This window comes from Equus przewalskii, chromosome 2, assembly GCF_037783145.1.
Source record: "Equus przewalskii isolate Varuska chromosome 2, EquPr2, whole genome shotgun sequence".
Classification (NCBI taxonomy): domain Eukaryota; kingdom Metazoa; phylum Chordata; class Mammalia; order Perissodactyla; family Equidae; genus Equus; species Equus przewalskii.
Window position 1 is genome coordinate 63,425,990 of NC_091832.1, and position 12,095 is coordinate 63,438,084.

General features: G+C 34.9%; 1 protein-coding gene and 1 long non-coding RNA gene across 2 annotated transcripts in view; one reads left to right on the plus strand and one right to left on the minus strand.

Annotated features, from left to right (window-relative positions):
- Positions 1–12,095, minus strand: part of GALNTL6 (polypeptide N-acetylgalactosaminyltransferase like 6) — a 1,099,146-nt gene that overhangs the window by 577,667 nt on the left and 509,384 nt on the right. The gene's annotated exons all lie outside the window — the stretch shown is intronic.
- The window catches only part of LOC139078820 (uncharacterized), a 53,862-nt gene that overhangs the window by 28,399 nt on the left and 13,368 nt on the right, over positions 1–12,095 (plus strand). The gene's annotated exons all lie outside the window — the stretch shown is intronic.

A 12,095-nucleotide genomic window follows, 5' to 3' on the forward strand; every position in this document is an offset into this window, starting at 1 on the left:
CCTAAGTCTGAGTGCTTCAAGAGAGCTTCAGTAATTCAGAGTTAGATTGGAAGTAACAAGGAAATAAAGATTTGAGAACTTCTAGGAAAGGATTTTGGATGTGGTAACTGGCAACTGGACATGTCTAAAATCAAACACATTGGAAGTCTACTAAGTTTCTGAGCCATTTATTTTGTAAAGAAGCCATGAAGCAGGTCAAAAAAGGCTGCGACTGTGTCTGACCTCCCATGAGCCAACTCAGAGCTGAGAACTCCAAGGCCAATCTCCTACACGATCAAGAAGCATACCAAAAAATGAAAACTCACCTAGCATGTGGAGGCAGGGGCATGAAAAATAATGGACATAGGACTTCATCCAAGAGAGTAAAATCAGGAGGTAATCCAAATTTTCTACCACTCTGGGGTAGGAGATCTTCACAATGCCTAGTAAATAGAATTTCAATGTTTTTACGATCAGTGACTAACATGTCTCTCATTATTCCCCTTTCTATTTAGGAGTACTGTACTTATTCAGTCGTCTTGTCTATTTCCACCATTGCATGTCGTGTGTTTGTGTGTATGAGAGTGTGTGTGTATTTCAATGGGGAAGATAATTTGTCTTCTTTAATTCTTAATACTCTACACCAAGAGGAACAATATCTAAACCTAATCAAGAGACTATATTGCACTACACAAAGATCTTAAACTGAGCTAGGGGACGTCTTCTTGGGGAGGTATTGAGAGCTTTCCACGTGTGGGAGAATAGGAGTAAATGAATATTTATTATATAAAATGGTAGAATATGGCAGAAATAGAAGCGCTCACCAAATATTTTTGGGATCCTCCTACAGACTCTAGTTTCTTAGGTCACACCAATGGGTTGTGAGTGGAAATAGAATTTTTAGAGACTCAAGACTCCACAAAGCATAATGTAAGAGAAAACATTTTCCCTATTCATCTCTCTTGACTTCTTGCTTCATTACTATAGACACTCTGTTGTGTCTTGAACTACGAATTCAAGAGGGGAAGGTATTCTTTCTATTCCATGCTCCTGTTCTAAAGTTATGCCAGCCCGCTCTCTTATGCTGGGCAAAGCAGAAAAATCTCAGGGTAAGTGTGACTAAATAAGATATGAAACTTGAATGGGAATTAGGCAAGACAGGCAACGTTTTCTTATTTTTAGTTATGGGATTCAACTTTTTTTAGTTTCCCAGGTTTTATAAAGCTACCACATTTTCCAAATAGTTTAGTGTGCTACCTACATTTGAAAATAAACCTACAGGTCAATCTTGTGCATGAAATACAATAGAAAACCAAACCAAATTATTTTTCATTCTATATTAAAAGAAAATCTGTAGTGACTATTTAGCATTCCCAGGTCAAAGTCTTTTATCATACGGAACATATTAGGTTTAGAGGTGTAAATCATTTTATGATTATATCAAATACACATACATACACACATATAAATTGGAAATATATACAATTTGGGAAATAAATCGACACGTAGATTATAACAATTCTGTGTGAAGATAGCATCATCCCTATTTCTAAGTGAGAAAGCTGAGGTCCAAAGATTTTAAATGACTTTCTAAGGTTAAAGAGCTAATACACGACAAAGCCATTCTTAACTCTCTATATAATGATTACTGGTTTGGGTGCTTTTATTACATGACTATATCTTACATTGTTGTCAGGGAAGAAAGCAGAAATTTAGATGACTTTTGAGAAAAATTTGGAATAAAAAATAAACATTTTAAAATACTCTATAAATTACCTAGTATTTTTGGAAGATATAGAGATTTCCTGCGATTCGGTGTCTAAATAAACAAGTTCATAAAGTTCCTTCACAGCCCAGGAAATTTATGGAGATAAAGTCTCTATCTTTTGTGCAGGAAATGAAAAAAAAAGACCTACTTTTTATATTGTTAGACATTTGAGGAAAGATCAGGAAATAAAGATAAATGGAAAGGGATCTTGAAAAACTACCAGTGAAATCTCTTCTGATGTGTCAAACAAACCAATAGCAATTTAATGCATGTAATTTATTGAGCACTCTGGAAACATGGAGCACTTTCCTTTTCAAGAAATCTATATAATCTCTGTAAGGGATAGAAATGTTATTCCAGTTTCACAGATAGCAAGAAAAACTAATGCAAAGAAGATAAATTACTCTCTTTAATATCAGGTCGAGTCACCAGCACACCCATTTTTGGTCATAGTAAAAACCTAATTCCTATCCCTAATCTCAGTGCATGCTCCCACGTGGAAATGCACTTGGCTGTAAAACAGCTCCATCTGCATCTCTTTTCATTTTTTCAGACAAGCGACAGGGGAATGTTTGTTATCACGGCATACACTTATGAACAATTGCTTTCAAGTATTACATATTGCTAGACCCAATTTTATGTTAAGTTAGAATTGCCTCCAGGGAAATGTTATAAAATTAGTTGCCAGGGTATAAATGCAATTCATTTGCAGAGTATAAATGCAGCCCCATACGTTATAGAGTGCCTACTTGTGGTAGATATTCAGAGTTGCCTACCCAATATCTTTTTTCTCTTTTTTTTAAACATAACAGGAACCTACTCTTATTTGGGGAGGCATAAACCTAGTCCCAGGCAATGAACTCTGTTTAAGTCAATCAGGATTTCCCTGTTCTTTGCGTTGCCATCCTGCCTCAGCTCTGAACAGCTATGTGGCTCAGTCCTGGCTTATGAGACCTAAGTGGAACTCTGCTGAGGTTGGGGATCAAGAAACTTCTGAAAAACATTTCTTTCCCAATAAAAGATTGGAAATGACAGAGCACTGCTGCTTTCTTCTCCATCTTCCTGCTGTGAATGTGACTGTATTTCTAGAGCTGGAAGGGTGATATTGTAACCTTGAGACAGCCAGCATTAGAGGAAGGCCAGAAGAATCTAGAGATATCATCTTAATATTACTGGTGCACTTACCTTCTGCTTTTATTATATGAACAAAAAGTAAATTTAAGACAATGAGTTTGCATTTTTTGTTACTTGCTGCCAAAAATAATCTTAACTGATGTGTTTTCAAAATTATGTCTCTAAGAATAATAAGGTTCTAGAATAGTTGATTTAGTGAATTCACAAGCAAAGAAGAATTTTCTGCCTAATAATGAAGATTTAAACTGTTGTAACATAGACTTGTGTTGTATTCTTCTTCTTCTTATTATTATTAATTTTACATTACGTCCCATATATGATTTAATCCAGGAAAAGGAAAGTTTGACTGTTAAAATATTTAAAAACTATCCTGCAGAAAACTGCTGCAAAGCTCCTTAACCAAGAGTTTGTGAATATCTGGAATTCCACAAGCATATGCTTAGATTTTACTATATCATCATTTCCTAATATTATGTATTTTTATAGTAATTTAAAATGTATCACATTATCACATTCTGAATCATTTGAATGACTTCTTTATAACGGACTACATTTCAGAGGCTGCGTGTGCATTTCTTTTTATAATTAAGGAGTATCCAATGATGCCTTAAAATGATATCATTTAACTTTTGATGTGTTAGCAAACGTGGGATTGCCTTCAGGTTGGTATGTCTTAATGTCAAAATGGCATGTTTCTGTTACTTTGCTCACATTTAATTTAATGTCTTAGAAAGAAAAATTCATTTGAAAATATTTCTTAATTAAAAGGTAATTTTACAAAATGAGTGACGCTGTTCATGTACTATGGCCCTGAGGAAGTGCCAAAAACCTGTGTATGACATCTTTCAGATTGCTCAGATGCTATCTTGGTAGCTACTAACTTTGTTACAATTCATTGGTAGTCAAGATAAAGATAATGATACGTATTCCCCAATCCCGTTGTTAATCTGCAATTAGTTTGGGTCCTATAACTGAGTTCCATGGATTGTGAGCAGAGGAGATGTGTGCCATTTCCAAACCTGGCCCATCAAAATACATTTTTCCATTCTCTTTCTCCCTTCTCTTTCTTCCACTGGTCTTCCATTGTTGACATCAGGTGACTTTAAACCCACAAGATGGTGGCACCACTAGACGTGAGCAGCTGGAATCCTCTTGAGCAACTGCTAGCCGAGAGCTGCCGCATCAGGAATATATGGGCAATGAACATTGTGTGAGTGAGGGATAAACTTTTTGTGTGTGATTACACTGAGAATAGAGGTTGCATTTTAAAGTAACTAATTGTATTAGATACCTATTGCTGGAGAAGAAATTACCCTGAAATTTAGCAGTTCAAAACAAGAAACATTTATTATCTCCCAGTCAGTCATCTGAGAGTGCCTCGGCTGGGTAGTTCTGGCTCAGAGTCTCCCATGAGGTCAGAACTGAGGTGTCATCTGGGGAGGCAATCATCAGAAGCTTGCTTGGGAGTGGATGGATCCACTTCCAAGCCCACTTACATGGCTGTTGGGTGGAGGCCTGTTTACCACCAAGTGGGCCTCAACATAGGGCTGCTCCCAACATGGAAGCTGGGTTCTCCTAGAGAGAATGATGAGAAAAAGAGAGAGAAAATAGGCACCCTTGATGGAAGCCACAGTTTTTATAATTTTATCTCTGAGGTGACATAATTCCTGTTTTGTACGATTTGGCCCACAGACCAATCCTGGTATAATATGGTAGAAGACTACACAAAGGTATGAATTTCAGGAGCCAGGGATTATTGGGGGCCATTCTGGAGGCTGGCTACCTCACGGATATTAAAGACTCAGACTACGGTGTCAAAAAAAAAAACAAAACCCTAAGATGATCATGGAACAAAGTAGTTTAGCTGATTTTCTATTATCATAATGGAATTAAATTCTCTAATGTTTCGTCACATTTTTCTCAGTTAGTTGCTGGTAAATTAATATCTCAAAGTTTAATTTTAAAGAAGGTTGAAAATGTGATATGATTTTTAAGGCAATTTATGAAACTTGATCAGAACAGCAAAATATCAGCAGACCCAACTGACATTTATTAAGCGGTTACTACAGGTGTAACAAGTATTTTTATACACTATTTGGCATAGAAATTATACTTTCAGATCTCAGTCAATCTCAGGGTACAGCACTTGCCCACCCATCTGTTCAGAACAGCAGAGAAATAGAGTCCAAGTCTTCTATTCCTACCCTCTCCTTTCTCTTCTCCAAGACAAGGGGCTTCCCGGCATGTGGCAGGAGCCAGTTGTGTTTCCTTTTGCCTCATAACTCTGAAGCTATAACCAAATGCTGAGGTAAGAGATTTTTCCCCACTGTCACTCAAAGAATCAATTTGTAAAGATTCTCCCTATGTATCAACCATGAGGGAACTTTGGAGGGGCTCTGGTGGCCACCACTGTCCAGACTGAAACATCTTTCCAGGGAAGACCACTATACCCTCATTTCTGTGTTTCATCAGTTGAGCTCCATGGTAACACTGGTCTGGCTTCCAAAGGCAATGGCTCATCAGATTCGCTCTTACTGTAGTAACTTTGCAAAGCGTTGAGCATTATTTATGTTCAAAATGATGTGTGTGGGCTATGATTTCTATTGTTTCCGCTAATGATGATTGTGGTACATGTCTCTGCTTCTTCCATAAGATGTGTTTTGAGATAAAAGAATCACACGTAGCCTTGTCAGGATTAACTAAGACAACACTAGACAAAAGTGGGCCTGGCATCCACTATTTCACTTCTCAGAGTATGAGGTTTAATCCTGGAGGGCCAATCAGATTTTGGTGTTGAAAGGCTCATAGACACAAATATGAGCTTTTTTTCTGCTTGTTTTTCCTCTGCAGGCAGCGCAAAAGTCAGTCCACTCTTCATTTCTGGTTCTGCAGTCAAAACAATTATTTGGGGGATTTGTTGTCCTACTGTGTGCCTAGATCTTGGTTGAAGTTACTCGGATGTGTTAGATTGAATCTTCTGGATGAGGTTGAGGGTTCTCAGGCCTGTAACTCCTGTAGGTGTATGACTTCCAGAGAATAGATTCAATTTCGTCTATCTGTCCTGAGAGGTATTAGAAGGTTATTTCCTAAAACAAAGCTAAAAAACAAGCTCTCCTTTCTTATACTCTTCCTTCGCTCTATAACATATAATTATGTATGTTTGTGAATTTTTACTGAAAAATAATTCATATAGTCTCAGACTCCTTCAAACAATGCTACATAGAATTTGCATTTGCAATGTTCTTTTACAAAACTAGTCTGACAGATAGTTAGCTCTTTCACTTCCTCCAAGTTTTACTAAAAAGTTTCTTTCTCTGTGAGATCTTCCCTAATCACATAATCTAAAATATATTTCAAATTCTTCATTCCTTGTTTTGCGTTTTTTTCTTCTGAATAGTCAGCATGTAACATGCTATATTTTCCTTACTTAACCTGTTCACTTTCTGTCTCCCCCTCAGAACATAATCTCCAGGAGGGCAGGATATTTGCTTACTTTTTTCACTACTGCATACCCGGAAAGCAACTGGACCATAGTAGTCATTCAATAAGTACATGCTGAATGAGGAAATGAATGCTGTGTGTATTTTGGGGCTTCTCAACTCACATCCCACAGCACTGGTGTGTCCCAGGCAGGTTGTAGGTGAGACAAGATTTTATCCCGTCACCCCTCAGGGCAATTGGAATCTCTATCTGAAAAAAACCTCCCCTGTATACTCCAGTGTGCTGTACACTTGTTTCTTTCAATATGTGCTGTAATGCAAAAAAAGCGAGGAAACACTGGTAAATTTTTAGCTCATCTCATCATCTACCTTCAAACTTTTGCTCTTGTATAGAACATATGAAAAACAATTTCACTGAAAACCTTTTTCAGGTGGGGAAAGGTAGTCATGATTATCATTAACCAAGGGCAAATAAATGACTCATTGGGAGTTTATTTTGAAGGCCCAAACCAGATTCCAACTGCATACTAATGTGGTAATTGCATTACCAGCTTCCTCTGATATTTATAAACTACTCAGACTCTGCATTAGTGGTTTGTGACATCAGCAATATCAGTTGATTTAATCATGGCCTTTTCTCCTTTAGTAAAGAGTCATATATCATTCTTCATAATAAGAACATACCCCATAGTGCCTATATAAATCTCCACCAATTCCTTACTACATTAAAATTCCTGTGCTCCTAATGCAACTACTTCATCAGCAGATAGAAGTTCGTGTTTGCTGACTACTCATATTCATATTCACATATTAAAGATGAATAGTTAAAATTCATAAAAAGATTAAAACAGGCTTTCTTTTAATTTAGGACGGCAAAATTCATTTAATCAGAAATTATTTTGTGAATTTATACAGTCTGTGGCCTTTCAAACCCCAGGATATCTTCAAATGTGGTTGTCTTTGCCTAAAATAAAAAGCCACTCTTTCATTTATTTAGGTGCATAATAAATGGGATGGTTGCTATGCTGTTATATTACAATAAAGATATTTTATTTCCTATAGACTCTTGGTATGAAGGGTAGGAAGGAAAATCAATGTGTCACAACATCATAAAGCAACCCAGAAAATAAAGTGAGAAATAAAAGAGCCAATAAAAAACCCCAATACAATTAACTGATGATGTTTGAGTTTCCACACATACAAGAGTAAACTTAAAAGTAAGATGCATTTGTATGTTTTCTTGTTTTCGTGTTTTTTTAGATCACTTTAGAGGCCCAAACATGTAAAGTTAACTTTTGATTGGGAAATTATTTCATTGAATAACTTTGCGGACAATGACATGGCTCATCCAGACTTGAAGGCAGTGAGCTAATTAGTAAGTTACATTTCCTATATGATGCCAACGTCATGAACCAAATCTCCCTGCAACACACAGTGTTATTGTGTTGCTTGCCTCATCTAGAGATCTACAATATTTTAAGACATACTTTTAGGAGTAATAACCAAGATTATGTGCCTGTTTTATTTTCCAAACATTTCTCTTAAGGTATTGAATACAAAAATTACATAATAGAGTCCTCGAGGTTAGTTGCACAACAATGTGCATGGACTTAACCCCACTGAGTTGTCTACTTAAAAACAGCTAAGATGGTAAATGTTATATAATTTATTTTACCAGAATTGAAAAACGAACATTGTTTTATAGGAAAAAATTAGGTAATAAAATAAGCATCATGCAATGATGCTTAAACAAAAAATAAAAAGATACTGCTATTTCAAATATAAAATTAATGAATTAAGAACATTTTAACTTTAATTTTGAAAGTTATTGCATTTGTTTCTTAATGCATAAAGGTTTTCTCTTATGAGTATTCTAGAATAATTAGCCTAATATGTGAATGAAAAACTTGCAAGTTTTATCTCCTTACATTCATGAGCTTTGTGGTCTTGGACAAGATATCAAGTCTTTCTAAGACTTGATTTCTACTATTTTCTAGGGTAGGTGTGTGGATTCAGCAAGACAATCTATAAAAAAGCATCCAGCACAGTGCTTAGCCCATAATAGATGCTCAAGAGATGTCAGCTTCCTTCTTTTCAGTTAAAAGTCAGACGTGGCTATCCTGAATTAACCAAAGGGTGCTGATGGCTGCTGGTCAAGATACTGAATATAAACATATATAAATATATTAATTAATTTACCTATATCTAAAAAGGTTGTTAATCATTGTTTCAGCTTAAATACCAACATCAGAAAATGTATATAGAAATGTGGAACATACCCTCAAATAAAATCTTTCTGGTTTACATTTTATACTAACTTTTCTTCACTAAAATATTGTCATTAGCAGTACAGTAGTCTCTCTTTGTCCTAGTTTCTCTTTCTGTGGTTTCAGTTACCCTCAGTCAACTGTGGTCCAAAAATATTGAATGGAAAATTCCAGAAATAAACAATTAATGAGTTTTAAATTGCACACTGAACTGAGTAGCATGAGGAAATCTCATGCCTTCCCACTCCATCCCACCTTGGACATGAATCATCCCTCTGTCCAGCATATCTACACCATACAGGCTATCTGTCCACCTATAATTTAATTTTGGCAAAGTTATGTAATTTTTACTAACATCTTATTTATTGAGAAAGACGTCATTTAGTAGACATCACTACTAAATTAGCCACTTAGCAGCCATCTCCGTTATCAGATTGACTGTTGTGGTATTGCAGTGCTTGTGTTCAAATAACCCTTATTTTACTTAATAATGGCCCCAAAGCCAACTATATTATTGTTATTATTGTTAATCTCTTATTGTGGCTAATTTGTAAATTAAACTTTATCATAGGTATTTATATATAGAAAAAATAGTATATATAGAGTTCAGTACTATCCATGGGGTATACTGAGGGGTCTTGGAACATATCCCATGAGAATAAAGGGGCGTTATGGTAAATAATCTAAGTCCTCGATTTTGATATTTAAAGAGATCAGAGCTATCCAAATTAAGTACTGCATGCCTAGCAATATCCAAATTCAGTATAGAAAATTCATAGGGAAGACAAATGACAGCACTCAAATGGATTCTGAATACACTGTTTTGTTCTAATGGAATACATTTCCACTATTCACACATAATAATATTTTATGATAGACTTTCAAGTTCATGGTTTAATAAAGATAAGGGGTGCCAAGAAACATTCTCAAGGTGGTATTTTACCTAAATCCCCAAATGCTGTGACAAAAAGAAGAAAAAACTGGCTACAATTTATATATTAGCAGCAAGAAGCAGAATTTCCTAACCTGGTCTCCTATATATTTTCCACAGTTTCAGTAATCCTTTTAAAAATGTTTAGCAAAAGAATATATTGGCATATCATTGCTCATAGAATAATGACTTGATTCTATATTCTACATGGTAATCTTGAAGAGAAAATACCACATTTTTTGGCTACCTGCTGCTTGTAAATTATAGGGTAGTAGAGCTATTGTATAACATTTGGCTAAACATTGCATTCCCTTTTCTGTTCATTAAGGCTAATTCTACATAGAAAAAAATGCAGTATATGTTTTAATGATGAATATGGTTACTTTAGACTCATGATAAAGTACAATATAATCATTCAGCCCACAAAGCCAATGGACCTGTGTCTGAATCATCAACTAAAACAAATATTCATTTTATGTTTTGTTGTGTAGACATAATCCAAAAGTGAATTCATTATACAATGATTGATCCTTTTCCCCAATACGAAGTTCAATATCTTACAAAGAGTTATTCAAATAGATTCTAGACAAATCAAATCAGTGAAGCATTGATATATGAAATGACAGTAATGCCCATGAAAGAAATGCTACATTTGCACATAGTAGGCATTAATATAAGTTTGTGGCATTGTTGCCATAGAATCTGTCACATGCCTGAATAATTTTGCATCTTCATGAATTTTTTATCACTTAGTTCAGCTTCCTTCATTGCCATGATTTTTAAATAAATGTTGTTTTCTATGGGAACCAAAGTATTAATCATTGGTGTGCTGTCATTCACTTGGTTTTCCTGCTCGTATTCTAAATTGGAGCGTTGATCTTATAAAGTTCATATTGGATAATATGATAATATGATAACCATGAAAATGAGCAAGGATAACGTGTGATTATGAATAGAATAGGGCCTACCACTGCAGCATCCACTCGTGCATTTCAGATGACCCTGAAAATCTGGAAAACTCCGTAAATTTGACTGTAATGGACATGCAATGATAAAAAATTTAAGCACACAAGTCATAAGTAAAGTTGACTTATTTAAAGTGATTTTCAAAAAAGATAAAGACACACATCAGATGATTATGTAATTAACTAATGAGAGAAGATAGTGGGCAAGATAAACTGTAGTGTTTATCCACATATATAGACACAAAAGCTACTTAATATTTGGATCTCATCAACTCTTGAAAAAAGAAATAAACTTTTTAAATTTAAAGAATGTGGAAAACAAGGAAATACATTTTTGATATAAAATTTGAAAACTATTGATAGTTACTATAGCAATAATTTAAGATATAAAATTGGATAGAGGCCACCATATATGACGAACTACACTTAGTAAACTGAGAACGGTAGACTGGCAGTCAGAAAATAGATATCTCCAGTTCTTCTTCATCAGTTAATTGTAAGAACTTGGGCATCTAACTTTTTCTTCTTGTGCCTCAGTTTCTCCATCTATAAAACTTTCTAAGATTTCTGAGCTGTAAATTTAAAAAAGAAGAAAACATTTTCTGGTTAAGAATTTAGGGAATGAGAATCTGATATTTCACTCAATTTTCTTATCTTGAAGACAGTATTTTTTGTGTTGCTAATGAACTAAAGACTTTGGATTCCAGGTTGAATTGGAAAATGAGCATGATTTAACTTTGTACATACAAAGGTCATTTGTATACATGTTTTATCTAAATTTTCTAGTTAGTATGCATGCACAGTTTTTTTTTTTACAATTTATCTATTAAAATATATTTCTCATTTAATCTTTTAGTTCTTTAAAAATACATATTCTTCTTAAGGTACTCATACCAATTAGCCTATATTCCAACTTATCATTTATTTATGACTTCCTTTATTAGGAAAGAGAATGAAAGTATTTGGAGACTAATATGTTTAAGTTTGTTGAAGGCAGAGTGACTTAAAATGCAATAATATCAATTCAGAAAATATATGCGAAAGTGCTTTGGAAATTAACAAATGTAACTTGTCAGTTGTAGACACAGTACTATCAACCTCTTTGGGAAGGGAATTTTCCATGAATGTCCTACTGAAAATTCATGAAGTGATGCACTGAACTGTAAGTGATTCTAGAAAAGTCCACATCTTAAAGCTCCATATTAGAACAAGCACAAGGAAAGAAAACTTTGTGGTAATCAAGGAAATCAATAAAAGGAAGAGATGAATAAGCAGTTTCGGGTATTCTGAAGGTGAAGATATTCTGGGCCTATGGAAATAGCATGATGGCCATCTTGAGACCAACTTGCTCTACTGAACAAGCTAATTTTATAAAATCCACCTGCGTGGGGTGGGGGCTGTTTCAAAACACAAGGCTTAGGTACTTCCATCTTAATTAGAAGAAAAAACCATGTCTGGGCACCAGGATGCACAATCACATGGAGGTATCTGTAGTTACTGACCATTGTTTTGTTTACCTTGCAAGGGCTTCATTTACTTGCATCACTTCAATGCAAGAGAAGGAAACATACATATATATACATATATATATATATATATATATATATATGC